General features: G+C 38.8%; 3 pseudogenes across 1 annotated transcript; 2 read left to right on the top strand and 1 right to left on the bottom strand.

The window, feature by feature from the left end:
* Positions 1-648: 648 nt before the first annotated feature.
* Positions 649-3242, top strand: LOC111319109 (uncharacterized; annotated as a pseudogene).
* Positions 3243-10188: 6946 nt separating this feature from the next.
* On the bottom strand, positions 10189-13875 carry LOC148722954 (uncharacterized; annotated as a pseudogene).
* A 7216-nt stretch (positions 13876-21091) lies between these two features.
* Positions 21092-25047, top strand: LOC148722955 (neuronal acetylcholine receptor subunit alpha-5-like; annotated as a pseudogene). Its single transcript, XR_015991983.1, has 5 exons — positions 21092-21321; positions 21862-21906; positions 22259-22368; positions 22624-22847; positions 23189-25047. The product of XR_015991983.1 is annotated as a neuronal acetylcholine receptor subunit alpha-5-like (transcript).
* Positions 25048-26156: the final 1109 nt, after the last annotated feature.

The raw sequence follows: 26156 nt of genomic DNA on the forward strand, positions 1-26156 counted from the left end.
AGCAATCACTTTGTGGTTGATCATAGGGTTCATGGCAGACGGTAGAGAGTGAAGAGGCCATGCTGAGCACGAGTTTGAGCGTCTTGTTAGTTAAAAAGGTAAAGGTAAAGGTAAAGGTCTCTATTTCTCTAAACAACATACGTGTTTTAGTTACAATTTTAAGGTTGAAATCAGACAGACGCCCCTGGCAGCCGTGTTTAGTCCGTAGCGATTTCACCTACCCACCCAACCCACCCCGGGGAGGATATCCATCATACAGTAATCTCATTCTTAATTCTTTCATAATTCATAAAACATTCAGATTCTGTTCTTTAGATTAAAGGCCGGCTCGTGACACGCGGTGCAGAGTTAAGAGACCAAGCTGAACAAGAGATCGAGCTTTTTCTAAGAGATATTTAATTCTGTTTACAAGAAGTATAATTTCAGGACTTTGTAGCCACGATTGGCTGCTCAAGGGAGAATCTTAATTTAATAGATACCCCTCCTCAAACTAAAAAACAAAGGAACAAAAACGATTAAAATAATAATAGCAGCCAAGAGGCTGGACAGAGAAGCAAGAAAGGTTATCGTTGAGAATGGGGGCAAGCACCCTCTTGGGTCTACAGCCCTAGTATATCTACCGAGGGGGCTTGGGGGCCGTGGGCTGAAGAGTGTTGAACGAGAGCACAAGCAAGCTAAGGTTAAGGCTGCAGTAAGACTCTATACTAATGAAGATCCCGCTATGGAGGTAGTAAGGCCGTTTGAGGAGAGATCAGAAGAAATGGGCCGCCGATCAATGATGAAGGATGCCAAGAAATATGCATCTGAGTTTGGGCTCAATTTACCTCTGGTGCATCTCCAACCATTGATCACATGTCTAACGAACGATTTGAAAGTACCTGTGAAGAAGATTGGGATGTGGTTAAAGACTGCTGTCAAGGAAAGGGATGTTGAGGAACTGAAAGCAGAGGGATGGCAAGGACGTTTATTAACTGAGAGGTGGGAGGATCAAGAAGTTGGATATGAATGCTTTTCTTGGATGAGCGAGTGGAAGACTGCGCCGACTCACACCATAGCCGGACTGCAGGAACTATACCAGCAACTCCTACAAACGAAAGTCTACCACCAGAAAAAGACAGGGACTCATACGAGTGAGGATAATGCAGCAGTTAGGGTAATTTTCTACGAACTCTTGAATAATAATAATAATAAATAATAATAAAATATTTATTACCGTGTCAATGTATTTAGCTCATAGAGCTAATTGGGGACACCTACTTTTACTAAATTAATAAAAAAAAAAAACTATGTACAGTATCATAATAAGTAACAATACAGCCGATAAACTATGCATTAAAATTTTAAAATATTTAGAAATATCAACAGTGTTCAGATAACATAAAAATACTTGTACCATGCAGATAATTAAAAAAAAAAAAAAAAAAAAAAAAAATCACGTGCTGCAAAGATTGCAGCAGTTGCCACTGTCTTCCACTAGGCTTACCAGGTCAACTCTACGGATTCTAGTTTTAAAGATACTAAGGCTTGGTAGTTCACGCATACCATTTTCTAATTTGGACCAAATATATGGTCCTTGATACCTTAGTGTGTGTTTACCATAGCGTATAGTGTTAAATCGTGGTATTTCAAAGTCACTATTCCTAAGGTTATAACGAGTACCCTTTCGAGTAAATATCTCAGATATGTAGCTGGGTACTAGATCGTTCTTTACTTTATACATTAGTGTTGCTATGTCCTGTAAGCGTCTATTATGAAGCGTAGGTAACTTAGCACGCTTAAGAAGTTCCTCATATGTCTCTGTTGTTGTTTTGAAGACCGCACGCAGGGCTCGCTCTTGCATGCGTTCGATTTTGCGCCCATCTGAAGATTTACAAAAGTTCAAGACTAAATGACAGTATGTTAAATGTGGCATTATAGCTGTTTTATACAGTATGAGCTTAGCTTGGCATGGTATTAGGTTACGCAAGCGCATGAGGACTCCTACTTTCTGGCTGGCTTTAGTGCATATTTCGCTAATGTGTTGTGTAAAGTTAAGGTTCTTGTCTATATTTACTCCTAATAGCTTGATTTCTTCAGTTTTCCTGATCGCGTCATTGGCGATGGTGAGAACGCTGCCCTTCTTATCTGCATCTATGTTTCTTGGGTTAATCGTAAGAGACTGAAACTTATCTGGATTTGCCAAGAGGAAGTTGTCCCTATACCATAACAGTGCTTGTTGACCCTGAGTCACTAGAGTAGATTCGACTTCTTCATAGGTTTTTCCTGTCACATATAATTGGTGGTCATCAGCATAGAGCGTAAGGTTTGAGTCAGGGATATGAAATGCCATATCATTTTGGAACATGTTCCAGAGGAGAGGGCCAAATGACGATCCCTGAGGACAACCACGTTCCATAATTCTCCATTCACTCGTGTGGCCATTTATTTTTACTCTGTTTAGCCTGCTATCAAAAAATGATCTAATCAGTTCAAGTGAACTGCTATTAAAACCGTAGGCATCCAGCTTTTTTAGAGTGAGTGAATAGCTTAACGAGTCAAATGCTTTACTCATATCAGCAGATAATATTGTTACCAGCTCTTTTCTGTCCACTGCAGACCTCCAGTCTTCAATCAACATCAGCAGGGTTGTCTCACAGCTGTGTTGTTTTCTATAAGCTGTCATCCTGTGGTACAGAGCAGGGTCATAATGTCTGGTCACTTGTTTGCTTAGTAAATGTTCAAAAATCTTGTCCACACATATAAGTGAAGTGATTGGACGATAGTTCGATTTGAAATACCTAGACTTAGTCATAACAGTACAAACGTGGTACTCTCAGAACACGCCGAAGCCACTTTGCGAAAACAGGACAGGAAAGGCACTCTGGGACATGCCACCATATGCAGAACACGCGGAGGTGAGAAACAACAGGACAGACTGTACGGTTATAGACAAGGAGAGGAAGAAAGTAGTGTTACTTGAAATGAGCTGTCCATGGGTCAGTAATAGAGAGGTCAAATGTGCAGAGAAGACGAACAAGTACGCCCTGCTGCGGTACGAATTAAGTAGGAGATACCCAGGGTACAAGATTGAGCAGCATAACAACATAATAGACGCACTTGGAGGGAGCTCTCGAAGGGTCAAGGAAAGCATACGCCAACTAGTTGGAATTGGCTGATGTCATTCAGTGCGCAGGAACATGCAGAAAGCTGCAGTCTCTAACTCCCTTAACATTACCAGGACTTTCAAGGTCCTATCAGACTAAGTTCTTCCAACGACGTTACTTTTAAGTATAGGTTTTAAACATTTATCTCCATTTTAGGGTCTATGAGTATACCATTTTAGAACTTTTAGGTTTATTTGTGTCTGGATTTTTAAGATCCTATCGGACTAAGTTCCTTAAAACGACGCTAGGTCCAAGCATAGTTTTAATAGGTTGATGGAAAGTTTATTTCCTTTTAGGGTCTAGGGGCACACAATCTTTTTAAAGTTTAGCATTTATCTATGTAGTAGTGACAATTGAATAGGCTACGCCTTTGGCGCCCTATATCAATTTTATTTGTAAGCTGAAGCATTCAGAAGTGTAGACTGCGATATAATAATAATAATAATAATAACAATAATAATAATGATAATAATAATAATGATAATAATGAGAAGGATATAATAACAATAAAAATGGTAGAAGAGATAATAATAATAATATAAAATTTAGAAATGAGAAAGAAAGAAAACAGTGAAAGAGTGAATTTTTGAGACTTTTACTTATTACATTTGTTTATTATCAAATATTGAACTACTTAATAATATTTATCAGTAATAACGTATAGTGGTCTTTATGTCTTAATGTTTTAGATATGAATGCTGTGGGGCAAAACGGACCCGCGGAGGGAGTATTTCATGTCAGTGTGGGAAGATATACCTTGACCTTTGATGACGCCCGACGTCTCTGTGCACTACTCGGGGCATCCATAGCTACACACGACCAGTTATATACTGCTTGGGATGCTGGCTTTCAAAAATGCGCGAAAGTACTTTATTCCTCCGTGTTTGTTACATGACGTTTCCGTCATACCTTTGCATTTATGTGTCTTGATTCGTCAAGGAAAGAAATTTCGCAGATTGTTTAGCTTAGAGTAACAGAGTATTATATTGCCATGATAACATCTCTTGTATCTCGATCAGAGCCAAGATGGCGTCGATATTTAAGACGGTGACCCTTGAAGAAGTTACGAAATTAAAAGAAGCGGCCGAAACTTTAAATACGCGAAAGAGCACAATTAACTGGGTGCAAGTTTTTGAGAAGTGGTGTGACAAAAATAGCCTTGAGAAAAACCTGGAGAGGATTCTTCCCGAGCAGTTGGATAAAGTAATAGAGCAATTTTACGCCACAGTTGGGTGAACGTAATTTGTCACCGACGATATTAAAAGGTAATCAAATGGTTTTCTCGTGAAATTAGGAATTAATTTCACTTGCGTTTTGTCAAAATTTTGATAATTTTCCTGGCCTAAAGGCTCGGGAAATATCAGAATTTTGAAAAAACGCAAGTGAAATTATTTCCTAATTTCACTCGTCGCCATTTGATTACACATACGAATTTTCGAGCTTCGGTGTGGCTGTAAAGGTTTTCATGTTGTTAAACGGTTTGCCCATGTTTAATTCGGACAGAAATTTGTCACAGAACGAGCTCTTGACTTATGCTTAGTTATTTTTCAGCAACATGCGAAATGTCACTATGAATAATTGTTCTTTAAAGTCATAATTCTTAAGCGATAAGAAAACGGGGGGAAGGTGGGGAATTACAATGACATGATATATTTGCTGATTTTAACATTTTCAGCGAAACCTGGGGATGTAATGGTTTTGCAGAAAGCCGGCCGCATCCGATCATTGCAGGCTTTTAATGGCTAGATTTTAAAAGTCGCGGATAAACGATAACTAGCAAGGCCTTTGTTCCTTGACTCCGCCCCGATAAGAGTATGAACTAGAGCAGTATTCTCTGTGGAAAAAGGCCAGGGTGCAAGATTTCGTCCAATAAAAGTCAGCCAGTGTATGCTTCGCCGCTATTTTCTTTTTCCTTTTTTTTTTCGCTGTATATTGCAAGTAAATGTCTCGAGAGCAATAGGCATTCTACCCACTTTTATAATTAATGCAGGTTTTACCTCTGTGATTTTCCTACTTCAATCACAGAACCTTTAAAGTATTAATAGATGAACGGATTATTTTGCTCATCGTTTATTCATTCATCTTTTTTTTCATTATTCATTCATTTTATATTGTTATTTGTTTTTTACGCAAAAATTCAAGGTATTTTGCTATATATATTAGTTGCATTTCTTGAGTTTCGTTTACATCTTTCGACAACGACCTTTATCTTGTATCATGTGTTTCCTCTTTAGGTACGGTTGGTTAGCTGATGCCACTTTGCGCCTGCCAATGCAAACAAGCATACCTGCTTGTGGGGGATATATCGGCATTTATAGATCATCCACACCTCAAGATAAGTCCAGAATATATAATGCTTGGTGGTTATAAATAGAGGAAGATATGGGCGGTGAAGTGCCAGTACTGAAGTATGATATCTTTCTTTCTTTTTTTTTTTTTTTTTGGTCTCTCACTTAGATTTAAAAAAAATAGATAAAAAAACAGAAGAACCGGGTGAATTGGGTGTAAGGTGAAAATTAAATGTGCAAAGAGCTTTGAATGATGCATATATTATTTCAAGAGTTCAGTATACTACGTTTTGCTTGATTAATATACAATGTATCTATCCAAGCAATGGTACTATACGTGGCATTGTTACTTGAGGATGTACTATTCCATACTACAAATTTTGTAATAATACTGTGGTACTGCAAGTTGATGTAAATAAATAAAGTGGGTACGTCAATCATGGTGATGATAATAATAATAGTAACAATAAACTTGGCTAATCGGTAGTACTAGAACTGTTGCTATGGCTCTGTAAAAAAAAACTATACAGCAAATGCGAACCTGAGACCTGGATGGGTGTCTGCCACCTTTTTGTTACCACAAGAATTTTACGTCACCTATGTTCTATTACTGAACATTTTAACGCACTGCATCGCAGAATCTATTTGTTGAAAAGATAGTGAATAGCGTAGCCAATCACACTGCATTATCTACGGATCTATAGTCAAACACTGCTAGATTTACATTAAATGTATTTTTTACAGTTTGAATCGCTAGCCACGTACTTCGTACATGTGGCTACTCTGTCTCGAATAAACAATGTCCAACCTGACAGACACGTTTATTATAGAGACTTAAAAACTAATATTATAACTTTTAATCTATTTCTAATCTATTTTCATGTAAATGCGCCGCACATGGCTGCACTCTTATATCTCTGTAGTTAACTTAGCTTGCATCCTTTCCCTTGCCAATCAAACAAATGGCTCAGTCGCTTAGTAAGACTTCCTAATGGACTGTCTAAGACCTTCTGGCCTCGATACCGCGGTAAAAGAGCAGGACATCTAGTCAAAGATAGAGGAAACGATCGTTACCATCTGATCAGCGTTGCTCAACCACGGGATCCTAACCGTGTTGCTACATTAACAAGACTTCACCGTTCCCGAAACCCAGCGACCCTGATATCAGTCACCATATCACCCGCAAGCCCAAAAGGAGGTTTGTCGTCGACCTCTGTTCCATCTTTTTTGGTCTCAAATGTTATGTCCTTGGCTCCTAAGATCGATGAATTACGCCATGTTGTTCAGAATGCAAATTTGGATTGTATTTGCATCACAGAATCCTGGCTTCGGAGTTCTATTCATGACAACGTGGTTGCTTTAGAGGGGTTTAATATTATTCGCAGGGACAGAGTCGAATCTGAACACGGCGGTGTTTGTATGTACATCAAGGATACGATCAATTTCACTGTTCTGGCTGAGTTACAAGAGCCATCTTTCGAAATGCTTTGGGTAAAACTAAGGCCGTTCCGTCTCCCAAGGGGATGTAATTTTATTGTTGTTGGGACGCTTTATCATCCGCCAAGCGCCAGTGACCCAGCAATAATGGAATATTTAATCAAGTGCTTATCAACCATTGAATCGTGTTATCCCAACTGTGGTATTCTGATTGCTGGGGATTTTAACAGATTGCAAATCACACGCCTCCGTAATAATTTCCAGCTAAAGCAAATAGTCCATTTTCCAACGCGAGGCAGAAGGACACTTGATTTAGTCCTCCCTAATATTTCTGAATAATATCAGGATCCCATCGCACGCCCGCCTTTCGGTTTATCTGACCATGCCTCAATTGAACTCCAACCGAAAGAGAGAGGACATGTAAAGCAACCCACTATCACTGTTAAGACGAGAGATTTGCGCCCCAGTAAGCGCCAAGCAATGGGCACCTATTTGGATGCTGTGGATGTGAACACCTTGACTTGCGCCTTGAAAACGTGCGCCGAAAAAGTCTCGCTCCTGGAACAGATCATAAAAACAGGACTTGATCATATTCTTCCTACTCAATCCCGGAGGGTGCACTCTACTGAGCCCCCTTGGATCACATCTACACTTAAAGATCTTATTCAAGCACGCCAGCGCGCTCTTTCCCGTGGGGATAATCAACAGTTTCGGGAGCTAAGGAATCGCGTGAATCGCGAACGAAAAGCGTGTCGGGCTAAGTACTTTCAAGCAAAGGTGGAGCACTTGAAGGAGTGTAGGCCGTCCGCGTGGTGGGATGAAATCAAAAAGCTTAGCGGCTCTTCTCCGGCTTTCACGGAGAGATCTTCCGTCACTAAGTCCCTGCAACACCTGTGTGAGCCCTCAGATGACATCTCTCTTGCCAACATCATCAATAAGGCCTTTCTCTCGCCAATGCAGTGTTTCTCTCCGCTCCCTGCTGATTTTGTCATAATACCCTCTAACAGTGCAACCCAACAACCTGCGCTTGTTGTATCAAACGAGTCGCTTTATAAGAAATTGACGAAACTGAACAGAAGCCAAGCGCAGTGTCCTGATGGCATCCCAGGGTGGGTGTTGAAAGAAAATGCAGATTTACTGGCAGCGCCGATAGCAGATATTCTCAATTTATCATATCGCGAAGGTCGTCTCCCTCAGTCATGGAAAGAAGCGGATGTCGTGCCGATGCCTAAGCAAAGACCTGTGCAGGACATAAACAAACACCTTCGACCCATCTCCCTGACTCCAATCTTGTCAAAGATAGCGGAGGAGTACGTTGTCGACACTTATGTTAAGCCCGCTGTCCTCTCAAAGATCGACCCACCGCAATTTGGTACGGTGCCTAAATCCAGCGCCACGCATGCATTAATTAGTATGATTCACTCTTGGGTGAAGTCAACGGATGGAAATGGATCCACTACGAGAGTTGTACTCTTTGACTTCCGGAAGGCATTTGATCTGATTGACCATCATGTTCTGGCGCGGAAGCTTTCCTCCTTCGATCTTCCAAGGCCGATTTTGTGCTGGATCATGGACTTTTTAACGAACCGTAAACAAAGGATAAAACTGAGCCACGATTGCTTCTCGGGGTGGGAAGCCGTTCCTGCAGGGGTACCACAGGGGACGAAATTGGGCCCCTGGCTGTTCCTTATCATGATAAATAATCTTTCTGTAGCAGACACAATTATTTGGAAATACGTTGATGACACCACTCTTGTCGAATCAGTATTGAAGAATGAGTCTAGCTACATGCAATTACGTGTAAATGAACTTGTAAGACTGTCAGAAGTTGATGGTTCCCAATTCAGTGAGTCTAAATGTAAAGAACTGAGAATATCATTCTCCAGATCAGGTAGTCTCTTTGATCATATTACTATCAATGACGAGCAAATCGAAGTTGTTTTATCCGCAAGGTTGTTAGGAGTGATAGTCTCGGACAACCTCAGGTGGAACGCACATGTAGAATCTATATGCAAAAAGGCTGCGAAGCGTCTGTACCTCCTAAAACAGCTAAAGCGTGCTAAAGTTCCATCTGAGGATATGCTACTTTTCTATACAACATGTATACGCCCTGTATTGGAATATGCGTGCCCAGTTTTTCATCATTCTTTGCCGCAATATCTGTCCAATGAAATGGAAAGGTTGCAAAAACGCGCGTTGCGGATGATTCAACCTGACTTATCCTACGCTAAGGCTCTAGTAGCTCTTGACATTGCGTCACTGTACGAGAAGAGGGAGATCTTGTTTGATGCTCTATTTGATCAGATTGTAAGAGACGAGAACCACAAGCTCCATGATCTGCTGCCTCCATGCAACGAGTCCACCTATCGCACCCGCAGCCAGAGATACTTCAAGCTACCGCTTTGTAAGACAACTAGGTTCAAAAACACATTTATCATGGCGAACAGTTTAAATTATTAGTAACTATCTTAATTATTTGTATTTTGGTTTTTGATACTTCTCTTATTGTATTTTATTGTAGATTACACTTTGCGGCTTTTATTGTAGTTATCTTAGAGTAAGAGATAATTTATTCCCATTGTAAAGTAAGTCGTATTTCAGCCGGCCCGGGCGCTGCAATGATTTTACTTCCTAATAAAGTTATCTATCTATCTATTTCAAAAAAGTTGCAAAATGAAGGATTCTGATGTATTATTTTACACTGTTTTCACGTTGGCTTTGCGAATTTCAAACTTAATAAAATACGTTTTAAAGAAAGTTTACCTTATTTCAGTTAGTGCTTCTATAAGCGGATTTAGAATGAGAGTTTAGATAAGTAGACAAACGTTGTTTACTCAGAGTGGCCTACTCAGCCACAAGGGTCGTATCCAGAGGGCCCATGATACTAAAATTATCAATTCTGTCGTAGAAACTACTAGTTACGTATAAATGTTACAATTATATTTCTAAAATTATTTGACGTAGGATAAAAGATCTAAAAAATTTGCATGCAGTCTCATACACATGAAATTCTCCTCGGCTGCCTCGAACAATGCAATTCACTTGCCATCTACAGAAAAAGACGGTTTCCTTGAGATAAAAAGCTACTTGAGATATATGATATTAATTTGATGACATTACAATTGATAGTTACACGTTAAGCAATACAGTTACCGAAGAGCAGTACTACCGTCAAAAGTAGACTCTCTACCTAAGATAAGCAGTGGAAAAAAGCCGATTGTTTTTGGTAAATATCGTTATTTCTTCTAACCTTTTTATTCGAGTTTCTTTTTTCTTTTGCTGTAACCTTTTTTGTATGAGAGCACATCGGATGGAAATCATGGTAATCATTTACCAATATCATCAATATCAGCCGGACTTCTTATAGCACCAGGCATTAAGCTTTTCAAACTCATCTATTGGATCTTTTGGACCATGGATGCCAATTTTATTCCCACACATGGGGTTTTTCGTTTGCATAAGAAAGCGAGCAGTTCCATCTCAAATCCAGCCCCAGCTGCGGAAAGAAAAAACATACAACAAGGTTTTAAGGCCTTTCCAAAACTTGAAAGAACTCGTTATGACCGCTTAAGTCAACCTGGAGTGCAATGAACTCATAACCACGGCACATGCTTATTATTCCCGAAATCCCTCGGTCATATCATTACAGACAAGCATTTTGTAAATTTTGTATGGAAATTCTGCTTGATTGTCCTTATCCGCTCAGATTAATGGTGGTAATAGGACCGCTTGGAGTGCAATTAGGTCTGTAATCATACGACTGATTTTAAAATTGGACTAACCGCCAGGCAGGAGTCTGTTTTGTCAATCGCCAGTGTAATTACAGACTTGGACGACACAATGTCTTGTTACCAATTAATCACAACTATTACAATTTTCACGTTTATTTGACAAAATATCTCCGGTAGACACAATTTCTACAGTAAAATATTCCTCATTTTGGAAATTGCCCAGTTTTGTAGAGTAACTTATTGTTGCTATGATTATTGTTATCAATTTTGTGATTACAGGATTTAGCTGAGTTGACTTAGGTTATGATTGGCAGCTTTAACTGTTCGATTATAGGTGTCTGATTGCAGCCAACTGTACAATAACACTGTCCGATCACAACTCTACAGAATGATAGGTGAAGCATTAAGCAGCTAATGCACCAATCATATTTGAAGGAACTGTTATAGTTATGATTAGTGTCATTATATTATCACTAACATGCAAACAGCATTTTTCAAAATTTTAATGGAGAAATGTGTGTTCCTTAAAGACAGATGCTGATTAGTTTTGGTGGTAATAGTAATACTATAGTATCGGCTTTGCTAGAATGGTACAAAAGTATCTAGATATAAACTCACAAACACAACTCCAGACCGTCCTGCCATGCTGCATGCAGCTGATCATATGAAGCTAAAGCTGCTCCTTTCATTTAGCATAGCCTTTGAGCATCATGATAATTGAGTTCATATCGGCCAATTGTAGCGTGGAAGACGTCTTTCGATGAATCGATAATTTTGACTTTACTGGAATCTAGAAGGAACGAAAGGTTTATCATTACATGGATAAATCAACAACAGATTTTAGAGTGACGTGAAGGTCTTAGGCCTTCAGGATGCCATAAGCAACTCTCTTTAAAATGCGGTCCTTCAGTCTCTCCTTGAATGAAAAAAGATTTGCAAAAGAAAACACGCACCCTTGGGCCCAAGTATTAATCTTCAATTGAGAAAACACATGAAAAGTGAGACAAAGGGGAACTTTTAATTTCCTTGATTAACACCAATTACTAAGAATGTTATCACTTACAATGAATATATGAAGTTCATATATTTGAACTGCGGTATTAAATACGTATGATGCACGATCCTTCGTAGTAGATAGCGCTATTTATGCAATAGCGAAAATCAGACCTGAAAAAAATCAGGCCTGTACGGGATTCGAACCACTGACCTCTGCGATACTAGTGCAGCGCTCTACCAATTGAGCTAACAAGCCAACTGGGAGCAGGCCGTTAAGTTGATTCGTAATAAACCCGTGATGATAAATCAGATACAATGAATATATGAAGTTCATATATTTAAACTGCGGTATTAAAGACGTATGATGCATGATCCCTTACAGGCCTGATTTTTTTCAGGTCTGATTTTCGCTATTGCATAAATAGCGCACTCTAATGTTACCAATAATCGCAGCAGACAATATTTTCTGTCAGAGCGGTTTCGAAATAGCCTTGTTTTCCCCCTCAATCTTCCATACTACCAGTGACCTTTCTATCTCTTCTCATAAATGCTGTTAGGGGCTTTCGAGCAAATTTCACAACAAAGCATGAAAGGTAGGGAGAGGGGGGGAGGAGAGAGAGGGGAAAGAGAGAGAGAGAGAGAGAGAGAGAGAGAGAGAGAGAGAGAGAGAGAGAGAGAGAGAGAGAGAGAGAGAGAGAGAGAGAGAGAGAGAGAGAGAGAGAGAGAGAGAGAGAGAGAGAGAGAGAGAGAGAGAGTGTGTGTGTGTGTGTGTGTGTGTGTGTGTGTCTGCGCGCCTGTGTGGGGGGTTGGGGAGGGGGGTTGATAATAAAATGAGCGAGGGCAACACAGATTAGATTTCTCACCAATATTGCACAAATCGTCGATAAATGGCAAACCACTGATCTGTATAACACACTGACAGGAGAATCCACCCATTTGCCGACCAGGAATGCAGATCCCTCCATTGTTGCAAGGATTACTCACGCATGGCAGAAGCCTGAAAAGAGACTAAAAGCACAAGCATAGTGAGAGCTTTAGAGAAAAATGAGAAAAAAAATTAAAAAAACCAGGAAAGATTTATTACTCGACGTTTCGGGGTCATCATGACTCCATTATCAAGAGACTAGTTTAAAAACATGCAAATAAGGAAAGGTACAAGAATAGCATAAATTAGACTGAACGGCTTAAACAAACACCTTGGCGCGGATGGAATCCGTTTGCACGTTCAGTGTTGGCTTACGCATGCGTAAGCCAACACTGAACGTGCAAACGGATTCCATCCGCGCCAAGGTGTTTGTTTAAGCCGTTCAGTCTAATTTATGCTATTCTTGTACCTTTCCTTATTTGCATGTTTTTAAACTAGTCTCTTGATAATGGAGTCATGATGACCCCGAAACGTCGAGTAATAAATCTTTCCTGGTTTTTTCTATGCCTTTGCTTTAGCAAATCCCTGCTGATCAAAAATTTAAAAAGGGAATAAAAAGAAAAGATGAGCAAACAGAAGAGCTTTAGAAGGATAAATAGCTCCATGCAGTTTTTTATTACTAAATTGAGATTGTATGTTCCGGTATTTTTTTTTTTCTTCTCATGAGCTTTGTTGATTTGGTTCGTATGTTTTCTTCTTATTTTTTATGTAGCTGAAACCAGGTTACAAACGTTGCCTGTGGCATTGGATTGCTTTTTAACAAAATAAAAGAAAAACTAGCCATTTTTTGGAACATTCTTGAGCGAAAAAGTCCCATAAACAAAAAAGAAGAAGAAAAGGTAACGATCGCATAAAACTGGGACAGAATTTTAACTTACTGCAGGAGTGGTTCTATAGTAATCGTAGCTTTTATGCTCTTTTATTCTCTCAGGCTCCATGTATCTCTCTGAGTTTATCAGTTCACATCTACGGTACCCACTTTCACTGTTCCTACCAAAGTTAAACGAGAGACAAGCTGAGGGACCGCTTTCCAGGCAAAAGAAGGAGCAATCAAAGTAGTCTTTTACGATTTTGGTCAATGTCGAGTTTCCAACGAACGCCATGGTTTCCAGTCTGTAGAATTTCCTTTGGTGCATTCCAAGCTGTCGACCGAGGCCATACAATGCAAAAGACGTGACGAAACAGCTCGCTAGAACAATTATTGAATAAAGAGATTGCATAATGTATAACCAGACGACCACAGAAATCCTGAGAGAGAGTTTAAGAAGACACCATCATGGGAGGCTAATTTTCTCAGTCAAATTAGAGCTAGATAACTAGGCAGTTCCCCTTTGCATCATGAAAAAGTAAAAGTGAATAAAGCCATAAACTAGCCCAGAATCTTTGTCTCCGTAACAGATTTGAGGCACGGTCTATCACAAATAAGCTTAGAAATAAAAGTACACTATCGCGTTACTTGTTACAAAGGAAATAGTTACTTTGCAATAAAACCTCTACCGGAAAAAGACCTGATTGAAATGATTTTGACCTTACTGGGCTATTTTTAACGCTTTATGGCCAGCCTTTTGTGCTTTCTCCTTTGCTGGGCTAAAAGCTGAAAACAATCTGAAGTGAATTTGACTTGTTGTTTCAAAATTTTAACAGTTTACCTTCCAGTAACTTCTCATTCCTCCGCCTTCGCTCCCGGATATCAATCTCAGTTTGAAAAGGAGGTTTGGCCAATGAGGTTTATAAGATCGCATGAAATTTCGCAAACACAGACTGCTTGTCACCTTTCTTCGCTCCTGGATGTCAATTTAAGTCTCAGAGAATTATAAGAACTAAAGAAATAATTCAAGGTCAACTAATGATTAATTGGTTGCATCGGAAGCCAGCGGGACATGTAATTTCTTGAAAGAATATTTCATGATAATGATGTTTTTGAGTTGTCTCCTAATTTTCCTTTGAATACTGTCGTCTTTTCATACATTCGTTTTTGTTAGTTATCTTTACTTGGCTATGTGGATAAAATGTGTGACGGAGACAGGCGGAAACTAGACGAAACAAAGAGAGAGTAAACAATGGAAAAACAATTTTGAGCCAAAATCTCCACGGAATAAACTTTCAATTCTGATAGTAAGCGGCAGTTGGTCTCAGAGTTAAAGGATTGTCAGACATATCACGAGAATAAAGCTAAATCAGCCGAAACACTTGAAAAAAATCTTGGAGATTAAAAAGTTCTTTTAACATTATTCGATCTAACCTTTCTCATTGCAGCACGCACACCACGTGCTATTGGGAAATATTATACTACATTATCTACTGCGAAGGATCGTGCATCATACGTATTTAATACCGCAGTTCAAAATATATGAACTTCATATATTCATTGTATCTGATTTATCATCACGGTTTTATTACGAATCAATTTAACGGCCTGCTCCCAGTTGGCTTGTTAGTTCAATTGGTAGAGCGCTGCACTAGTATCGCAGAGGTCAGTGGTTCGAATCCCGTACAGGCCTGATTTTTTTCAGGTCTGATTTTCGCTATTGCATAAATAGTGCTATCTACTGCGAAGGATCGTGCATCATACGTATTATACTACATTATATTCTGTTTTCAACTTTCTTATTAATCAACAAGGGCACACCAATCCTGATGAATTTAATAGTAATGAAATACCATCGTTTGCCCAACTATTAAAGTTACTTATGATGTCAACTCCCTATTTCGAATGCAAACTACTGGTTTTCTTAAGGTCTAGTGGTTTACCGGAATCACCTAGTGAGGTACTATGTTTTTGCGAGCACATTCCCCAGGCGGTCTACCGTCATACAACTCTCCCGTTGATTTCTTTATTGTAGCGATCCATGAAAATTTCTAATACCAGGAAAGCCAGCAAAATCAGATAGAAATTTAATTGCGCAGCTTTCGAAGAAACAATGAATATATCGACTTAACTTTCCAAAAAAAGTGTATCACTTGAATGAGTTTTTCCTAAAACTTCCCCTCCATCATTTCTTTGTCGTGGGTACGCCAGGCGTAGAAACAGCTATTAGATTGGGGCAGAAAATGGAAATGTGTCACTCACTCAGATGTTAGCAAATCGAAATCACATTCGCCTCTATCACATTTCCGAAGTAATAATGCGAAGTTAAAATTTAGCTCGACCTTTCTTCGAAGGAGTTTCGATTTTAATTAAAATACTCGTCGAAGTTAGCACATGTGTAACCGAGTCAAAGCTATGAGAAAGACTAAAAGTGTAACTATGAGTGAAGATGCTTAATGCAATCGTTTTTCCGCGATCATCTTTAATTCGCTATCATTTGCATTATTGTGGAATATTCCTCGCCATTCCTGGGTATATTTTGTTTTTAACAAAGCGTTCAGGCCACAATGTTGTTAAATACAATTTCAAGTCTTCATTCTTCTCACTACGAGCCGTCGGTAACTATGTCGTTATATAGCGCTAAAATAAGTAACCGGCGAATTTTTATAGGGGAAAGGAAAGTGTTGTCTTCGTGACTGGCCAATTGTTTACTTTTCTGAGGATGTTACTAAAATTATAAACGGGTAAAGGGGAACGGGAAACAGAGAAGGAGGAACGGGGAACGGGGAACGGGGAACGGGGAACGGGGAACGGGGAACGGAGAACGGAGAACGAGGAACGAGGAACGGGGAACGAGGAACGGGGAACGAGGAACGGGGAACGAGGAACGGGGAACGGGGAACGGGAAACGAGGAACGGGGAACAGGGAACAGGGAACAGGGAACAGGGAATGAGGAACGGGGAACGGGAAACGGGGAACGGCGAACGAGGAACGGGTGTACAGCGGTAACCCGCCTGAGAACTCAAAATGGCAGAGTAAACGATGTTTACAAACACTGATTTTATCGCTGGGTCGCCGCTTGCAGCGAAATTAGGCGACTCGCTTTTATTTAACTATTGCCAAGGCGAAGCCACGAAGCCTAGTGTTCCGAGGCGAGAATTCTAAGTCAACGTTTCTGCAATGGCTGCCATCATTTGTTGTGACGTCTCTCTTTGTTTTTCCTTTTTGAAATCTGCATATTTTGGTAGAGTTTGGGTATGTTGGCTGTTTGCATTGCCCAACAGCATTTTTTGTAGATAAGTAGCAAGGTGGTAATATCTTAGATTAACAGAAATGAGCTGGGAAACGTAATAACCAGCCTAGTTATTAAAATTAGTACATGCAGATATCTGCTTACCTTACCGCAAAATAACATGAGGAACATATCTTGTATCGACCCATAAACTTCCATGTAAACAATAGAGAAATTCCTCTTTAAACTCGGTCGTGGGGCAAGATGGCGGCCGATTTTCCGTATTTTGACTAGGCACAGAAAATTTAAGATTTAAGCAAATTAAAAAAATTTTGCACAGAAATACTCCAAAAAATAAGCTTATCTCGTTAAGCGAAAAAAAATTTTTGGGTTTAGGTGCACTTTAAAGGTGAAAAGTTCGTACCACAAACAAAAGATGTCACTGATGAAATCTGTCGCGCGAAATGAGAAAACTATCAGAAGAGGTTGATGGCTCACTATTCAAGAAGATCTCCAGTATGCCTGGTCACCCTCTGTACCCTTCTGTCCCTAAAACGAAAGAAAGCTCAGCGCGCCTCCGAGTTCCTTGTAGTCAACTCCCTAGGGTTAATACCCAGCGTTTTAGAATCAGATTTTCTAATAGGCTCTTTTTTAAATATAGAGTAGCTATCTAATGTAATGTCTTATATTATGTAATGTTGATAGCCTTGTAATTATTTTATGTAAATTTTCTTGTTTTAGCATGTATTTTTGCTTGAAAACAATAAAGACCTATTATTATTATTACTTACTCACAGTTTCCTTTGATTATTGTTTTCATTTACATTAATTTGAGTTGAGAAGGAAAATTCGTGCAGAAGTGATAACTTATTAGCCACGCTGTGAGGCAAATAACCTCCATTCTTCATAACACCGCGGTATGTCAAAAACTGTTTTATTACACGACTCGGGAAGTCAGAGGGCCAATAACTACAATCAACCAATCGAAATGCTCTATCGCCGGTGAATATTCTCTCAGTATTGGACCGGGCACTGTCCCGAATGGTCCCGAATGATACCATACTTGTGTCCCTTTGAACTTCAGTCGTGTAATAAATCTCTTATTAACCAAGCTTGCTCGAGACCGAACTGGAAGAATATCGGCCCTCGGTCTTTTTTGTACGGATCTCGCTGCGCTTGGTCCGTACTATGAAGACCTCGGGCCGATATTCTCCCAGCACGGCCCTCGCGCTTGGTTAATAAGATATATTTATTCTATATCACTACCACTAAAGAAACCAATTGCGAGCCTTCCATAAACAAATAAATCCATAAGGTTGTTACTCCTAACGGCAAGTCATCTGCGTAAGACTCGAATTTCCAAAGTTAATCACTGAAAGTGATATGCATGCTATTCAACTTGGAGCTAGCCAATTGAAACTACGAAACTTGGAGCTAGCCAATTGAAACTACGAAAAACATCATATACATCGATCTAGTCATCGTACCAATTTATTATTTACTTTTTCATATAAGGAGCAAAATTACTGAACTGTGATTGATCAAGACAGAGGGCATTTGTTTTCTTAATTTTTGTAATTGCCCCAGGCAAAATTACTAAAAAATGATTGGCTGAAAATCGCTTAGCAACGGCTGCCAAGGTAAAGAAATTTCTGTTTGTTTTGTAACAATGGCGTCCCGTTTTGGGATAGTTGACGGGTTTTCGTTTTCGCTTAGTTCTTTCTTCATTAATTTTGCCCCTTATATTATAAACAAGTAATCACATGGTTCCTCGTAAAATTAATAATGGTAATTGAACTGAGTGGAGTACAATTTGGGCTGAAATCATACGCGTGATTTCAAAATAGAACGAGCGCGCAGCGCGAGTTCGATTTGAAATCACAAGTAAGATTTCAGACTAAAATTGCAAGACACGAGTTTCAATTACCACTTTATTACATCCATTTTGAAATCCCCCAAATACAGGACTTGATCTATTCAAATATTTTACTGATGCAGCACTGAGCCGGTTTTTTTTTTTCAAATAATAAGTGGAACCGGAAACGCTTTTACATCTTATTTTGTATGCAAAACAGAAAGAATGACCTCCTACGTCAAAAACTCAGTCAAGCGTAAAATGGTGCGATTTAGAGCAAAAAATGGTGCAATTCGTGAATAAATCGCACCAATTAGAGCCAATCAGATTACAGGGACCACCAGTGATTTCAAAATGGATGTAATAAAGGATTAATATCACTTGTGTTTTCGGAAGTTGCAGAAATTGCCCGAGTCGATGCGCGACTCGAGCAATTTCAGCAACTTCCGAAAACCCGCGTGATATTAATCCTTAATTTTACTCGGCCCTCAGTGGGCTATTTGCTTTCGAAGTGGAAGTTAAAAATGAAACAAGATTCCACGGAGGTCAACTTCGAGACAAAGTTGCGGGACGGACTATGCTGCTATTTTAGGGCCCCATGCTTCAAACTGTGTCCCAGATATTCAGAACCTTAACAAGATCCCTTAAAATTCCAAGATTCACAGCATGATGTCATTTGCAAAGACGTCAACTCCAGTTAATTAATTTGCATAACAGAGGATAACCTAATCAGGAAAATTTACACAGCAAGGGTAAAAAACTTAATAAGATAAATACATTTATAGCTCTCGCGTTCGGCCAAACAAAACACTGATATTTGAAAACTAAGGCAATGAATTTCCTGCCTTCCTTCAAATACAAATATCAGCTTATTGTAAGGGCCAGTGAGAGGATATTAGTTATTTTTTTGCCTTTAAAAATATTGTTCCCGAGCAGGTGGACAGCTTCATTTGTATTTTAATTATCTGTGGGTCTATTTTAAAGATAGGTATTTAAAGTTTTAATATTGTTGCTCGATTTGCCTCTTGGCGGCCTATGAAGAAGTTCAGATTGGTGTTATAAGTGCGTTCTAGTGTGAACAAGGAGGAAAATATCCGGTTTTTGGAATAGACAGACCAACCAAAGAAGAAAGAACGACTTAGAAAAGCCTTGGTGGGGTTCATAGCCTTATGAGGACGGTGAATAGAAGGAAAGTTCCTGGAAAAGAACACATTTACTGATCAAAGGTAACTGTATTTGATTTATTTTCATAGGCAAGACGGATTTTCTGAATGATTTACTTCCATGTATCCATGTATCGTTTCCTTTCAACAATCACATATTTTTTCTTTTCCAAACCATAGAAAAAAAAGGTTAGATTTGATGTCATGACGATTTGATTTTTAGTGCAAAAAGTGAAATGTTTGTTTTGCTCTTTCTTGAACTTTTTAATATTAGATTACGTATGTTGTAATGAAGTGTTTGACATAGTAACATCCAATAAAAGTACTAAGGAAAAGGCTTTTCTTCGGCTGAAAAGTCTTCAATATTTCCTTGACATTAGTTTTTACTTTTCACACTTCGGAAAAAAAAACAGAGCTCTTAAATTAATTGAGATCAACATGTTTAAAAGAAAATTTTCTAGTATGTTAACGTTACTCGACGTTTTTCGATCCTATCGTATTGTGGAAATAGTTGTGGTGGCAGAAAAAAGGTTTTCTGTAGTTTTTAGATCATTTACATCGAGAATTTTCTTAAAGTCAGTATGCTATGTTTCAAAACTCTTTCCTTTCTTCCTTTTTGCAGTTCATTTTTTGTCCTTTTTTCACGTTGTTATTTAAACGTAATTTATTCCAGATCATTTCTCTACAGATGAATTTTACGTTTCCTCCACTTCGAGTTATTACGTTTGGTGTTGTGACTTTGCTTGCCTCAGAAGGTTCCTAATGTAATATATTGACATAGCTAATTCGTCTCAGTATTAAAGACACATTGAACATCATGGCCCTTCACAAAATAATTGTATTTCGCTTAGCACTCTGGGTGCTTGTACAATTTACAAGGCATTATATGTACTCAGTATATCACACGCAACGACGAACAAGTTTGGAAACAGTGGGAAAAACGAGTAAAGTTACACTCTAAAAGTAATTTGAATATATCAACAAAGTTCAAAAGGTAAATTAGCCAACGTTACGGTTATAAAAACTGACGTTTCAAGCGTTAGCCCTTCGTCGCTCCGACGAAGGGCTAAAGCTCGAAACGTCAGCTTTTATAATCGTAACGGTGGCCAATTTACCATTTCAACTTTGTTGATATATTCAAATTATTTCGTTACCCCCACCGACGCAGCGCCAAACAGTTTCTTTAGACTATCAGCCTTTATACACTCTAGAAGCTCTGGGAAGTCGAAGTAGGCACTTCGCACGGTTTCCCGATCTATTCAATGTATGCAATGCTCACTGTATGATTGTATAATGATGTATAATACGAGGTTAATATGTTGATATAAAATGATTTTGTAATGGTGTTTTCTACAAGTACAGATGTTTCATGATCTAAATCATTGATCTTAAAGGATATTGAAAAACATGGTCAAGGGTGCATTGTCTTTTGATCATAACTATCGATGATTGATGTAATAAATAGAACAGCACCTTGAACTAAAGGGCATGCTACAAGTTAATTTTTTTTTTCAATCTGCTCACAAAATAGACAGTTTACACCTACGTGGATTCATGTCAAGTATTTTCTAAGTGATTTTGTTACTATTTCAGGGGTCACTCTCAGTCTCAACGAGTCAGAAGAATACAAACTTCGCTCTGATATTGTGAAGAATAAGGATCCCATGGTCCGTCCTGTAAAAAACTACTCTGATGCTGTCAATGTGTCCTTCTCTATGGATGTTTTGACCTTGACGGACCTAGTATGCCAACATTTTAACAATGTTTTAATACATACTGTAAATTATTACGGATTAAAATTAAGAACAAAACAAAACAAAACAAACACGCCGTGTGTACCGTCAGCCTGCGAGGATCATCTTACATGGTTCAACGTAATGAATCACAGCATTATGTTTAAGCCGATTTGATTTCTTTCTCGGTCACTCATAACCCGCCAGCCACTTATAAAATTTGTGTTTCCCAGTCCTGAAAACTTTTAAAACTCATCAAGGTTGTCGATGCTGTGGTTAATTCTTTGTTTTATTTAGTTGAGGGATCGTCAAAGTCTATGAATTCTCCAACCTTTCCATTTGACGGGTAGAAAGGCATCGTCTCCTAGAGGTTTAGATACTGACACTTTATATTACAGCGCTCATTTTTGAACGCCAATGCTGCTCTCAGGTTCCCCCATCATTACGTTGGTTACATTAACATGATATAGAAAAAGAAAAACAGATTCACTTTAAATCATTTGTTTCGTTACTCGGGATTTTACTGATTGCGTTTTTTTGCCATTCCAGGATAGTAAGCGGCAGATGCTCTTAACAAATGTCTTGATCGTACAGGTTTGTTATATGACTACAACGAGCTCTGCATGGGCCTTCGCTCTTTAATATAGTTGTATATTGATAGTTTGCCAGAGTTTCATTCATTCACGCTATCCTCCATTAATTGTTTACTCATTCATTCACTTATTTTTTTTTATTTCTTTTAATCATTCATTCATTTATCTATTAACTTATTCATTAACTTGGCCATGAGAACAAACGGACAAATGGAAGATCAAGAGTGATGAATAAATAAACTTACGAGGTAGCAACCATGACAACCACAAATCCAAAATGGGGACATAACAACATTATTGCATGATTACTTTGAACTAATTTCTCTCGGTTTCCGTATCATTAAAATTTGCAGAGGTGGCATAATCCGTTCCTCGAATGGAAGAAAGAAGTTTATGGAGGTATTGATCAAATCGTCGTGAACCCAACGGAAATATGGGTGCCAGATATTGTCCTCTACAACAAGTAAATTACTTTTTGAGTTTTAAATTTGTAGTGGTGTTATCCTCGATCCAATCCTATGCACAATCAGTCTGATGACTTTTGATTCCATCCATTCAAAAGTAAATCTATCAATTCAGTCAGGCAGCCAGACATTTGTCCGTTAAGAAGTGTATCAATCAATCAATGAGTTATAAATCGTATTCGTCAGTCTTCGATTTAAAATATATCAGTTTAACAGAGAGTGCCTCATTATTCTTGTTGTTTCTTGCCCTGCAGCGGTGATAAACAGGTTCGGAAAGCTGGTCACACTGAATTGTTCAAGAACTGGGTTGTGGTTGATAGCACTGGAAGGTGCGCTTGGAGGTCCATAGCAAACCTTGAAAGCAGTTGCAACGTGGAAGTCAGCTTGTTTCCTTTCGATAACCAGAATTGTTCTCTTATTTTTGTATCGGCGAGTTATGGAAGCAATATGCTAGAAATCCATTAAATGCGCCCATTAGGTAGCTACTTAGCATTTGTTTATTATTTGCTTACTAGTAAACGAGTTTCTGGTTATGCCCGCTTTCGCTTACGCATTTACTGTATGATGTTCATGCTTTTCAGCGAATAAGAGCAGGGAGTATTCTTTATGTTTAAGCTCTCCGGAAATTTACTGGCATCTAAATGGATTGTTTATTTCGTCTCCATTTCTGGAAAGAGTGGCAGTATCCTGAATAATGATTTGAACTTCCCATTTGTCTATCTCAAGAAAAGTGATGAGTGCCCTTTTTCTCTTCTTTTCCTTTGAGTTGTCATCTTTTCTTTGATTTCTCGAATTTTTTTCTTTTCTTTTCTTTTCCAGGGAGACAAGAACTTGGAAAAAAACAATTTGATGACAATGGAGAATGGGTTTATCTAGGCATGAATATTTTGAAAAAATTATCTCAACAACATGGGGATGCAGGACAAGAACACTCTCTTATAGAGTACACACTAAATATCGAACGGAGGCCCCTTTACTACACCATGCTGATGATAATGCCTTGTGTCCTTTGCACCCTATTGGTTCTAGCCAGTTTGCAATTCCTCCAGAAAATGGTGAACGGATTGGTTTTTCCTCCACCGTCATGCTTTCAATCAGTGTTTATCTTCTCATTATGGCTGATATGCTCCCAGAAAAGTCGGATACGTTACCCATTCTTGGCATTTACTACATCATCACCATGGTTGAGATAGCACTGGCAATAATTGGTACCATCATTGTCTTGAGGATCTATCATTCAACGAGTGAACCTCCCAACTGTTTCAAAACTCTGTATAAAAAGCGCAAGGCAAAGAAACTGAAGAGCGTAAGTGTGAAAAGCAAGGGGAAAATGACAAAACTTTTCAGAAACAATGCTGTGAACACACATGATGGCAATAATGTCAGAAGTGATGCAGAATCGAATATAACTCAGGTCCCAGTTGATCCGGAGCCAAAGAAGAAGGAGATAAAGGGCGACGGAAATGACATTGAGCTCACAGAAAATGACAATCGAAAAATCTGGCGTTCAGTTGCTGTTGCTTGTGATCGCCTTTTTTTCTGGCTGTTTTCGATCATTTTCATCGGGTCCACTGCATCTGTGGTAAAATTTCGTGGCACTTTTAAATTTTTGTTTGGATGAGACGGACTCCTTTTTTTTTTTTTTTTTTTTTTTTTTTTACGTGAGTGAGGACTCTTCTAACTGTGATGTGTTAACTACTCGGTTCTGTAAAAACAAAGTTCTTTATTCGCGCACACACTAATCCAAGTAATAATAATGTAGAGCCAGAACTCGTGAGTTTTATACCTACTAGCATTTTGCATATATTACGGTCACACTACAATGTACACTAATTAGCAACGATTCTATTGTGATAAGACGTAAATGGCGGCGTGCATTGCTGATTATGCAACATGATTCTCTATTTATGTAACTTCATGTGCTACCTCGTTCTCTTATTAAGTTCGTTGGAGCCGACGCTTGGATGTCTCCTATAAGGATAATGAATTTATGACCAATCCGATCCTAGGAATGTTTTGCCTTTTCAATGAAAATTGGAGTGAAACAGGTTAAGTATTGATGAGTTGTTAGATTCTCTAATTTTTAAGCATAATAAGGAACATACGTAGCCATGGGCTGCAGTCGCATCATAGCTGCTGATCTGGACCTTTGAAGTTACTTATTCATCATGTATGCTTAAGCTTCATGATGGAAAGCTTTTTTTAAAAGCCAGTTACTATTAAAGAGACAAATAAGCAAGAAAACTGTTTCATAAAACTCATGTCAGTTATCATAATTATTCATAAATTTATGAAACATCGTTAGCATGTTTATTGACGTTAGAGAGGCTTACAAACTGCTGAAGTAGTAATGTGAGCTCTGGGCAGTAAATTTTACCCACGATACCAGTGGCATATCCCTCGCTGTGGCAAATAGGAAAAAAAAAATCTTCGATGTATTTTTATAGAAAGAATATGGTCCCAAAGCTGACAAGATAGGATTCTAAATCACCATCAGCGTTGTGTTAGCGTCATGCTCGGATTTATTGCTCAAATATTTTATTTCTCGGAAAGTCACTCATTAAGGAGTGCTTATTATCATTTAATATCTATTAATGTTATTTTTATCTAAATTCATTTGATCAATAGGCATGTATCTCTAAACTTGTCTCGGTATATATTAAAAATTGCTGACTTCATGATGCAGTTCACTATACGTAGTACCTGCAAAAAGTGACCAGTCATCTTTCGTGGAAGAGGGAGGGTTGGGGGGGGGGAGTGGAAAGGGAAGTTAGACTTTCGACGTCAAGTATTGGTTTTCTTTACACGGTAGGATCTGGGTGTGAAAAAACCGCTCCCTCTGAAAACCACGTGATCCTCCCACGAGATAGATAATCACTTGTCCCTGACTCCCTTCCTTCTCGCTGAGTTGTCGTCGAATATAACACCAGGCGTTGTACTTGTTGCCTTTGCTTTGTTTCGTGGACGATCCAAGAATGCCAACCTTTTTTCCGAAACCACTCCTTTTTGTTTGCATTGGATAACGAACGGTGGCATCGATGAGCCATCCATATCTGGAAAGCTAACAGAGAAAAGATTGTTGATAAAAGCAACTCCGTGTCGGAGTTGGAGAAAACGAACAGCTACGAATTCGAAATTACAACAAGATTGTTTGTAGCTGATTTGTGCGCCTAGATGTAAGGAAAGGCTGCGTAGACTGCAGCACGGGCGTCCCTACTTCAGGTTCTTACGAAAACCCGTAAAAATCTACAAAAAAAACTTCTGTAACGTACCTAGTTTTATTTCTGCCATTCATATAATAACCAAGATAGATGCTTTCAAACAAGTTAGCAGCAACCTACAAGCGTATTCCAAGACCAGCCTTCCACGCTTTGTACAGCTGACTGTAGGTGGCCAACACAGTTCCGTGTAATGCGCAAAGACGCTTTGCGTCGTAATAGGTCAGTGCATATCTTCCAGCTCTGGTATGAAATACTCCCTTTGTAGGAACAGTCTTTCCCATGATGTTCGTATCTAAATAAGCTAAATTACGCATCAAACGTTTCAGCGTAAACTTGGTTAAAAAACCATAGTAACAACCCTGAACCGATGTGTGTCACGACTTCAATCTGTATTTATATTTCCCCCCACATTTTCCTTTTAGAGAATTTCGGAATTTAGAAATGAAATGAGGAGAGGGGTTAACGATCAATTAGAAAAGTTTTCATACATCAATACATCTATGAGTACTCAATAACCTATCAATAATTATGAACCAGAGACAAAACTTGAGGACCTCGGGTTTTAA

The sequence above is a fragment of the Stylophora pistillata genome, chromosome 9, assembly GCF_964205215.1.
Source record: "Stylophora pistillata chromosome 9, jaStyPist1.2, whole genome shotgun sequence".
NCBI lineage: Eukaryota > Metazoa > Cnidaria > Anthozoa > Scleractinia > Pocilloporidae > Stylophora > Stylophora pistillata.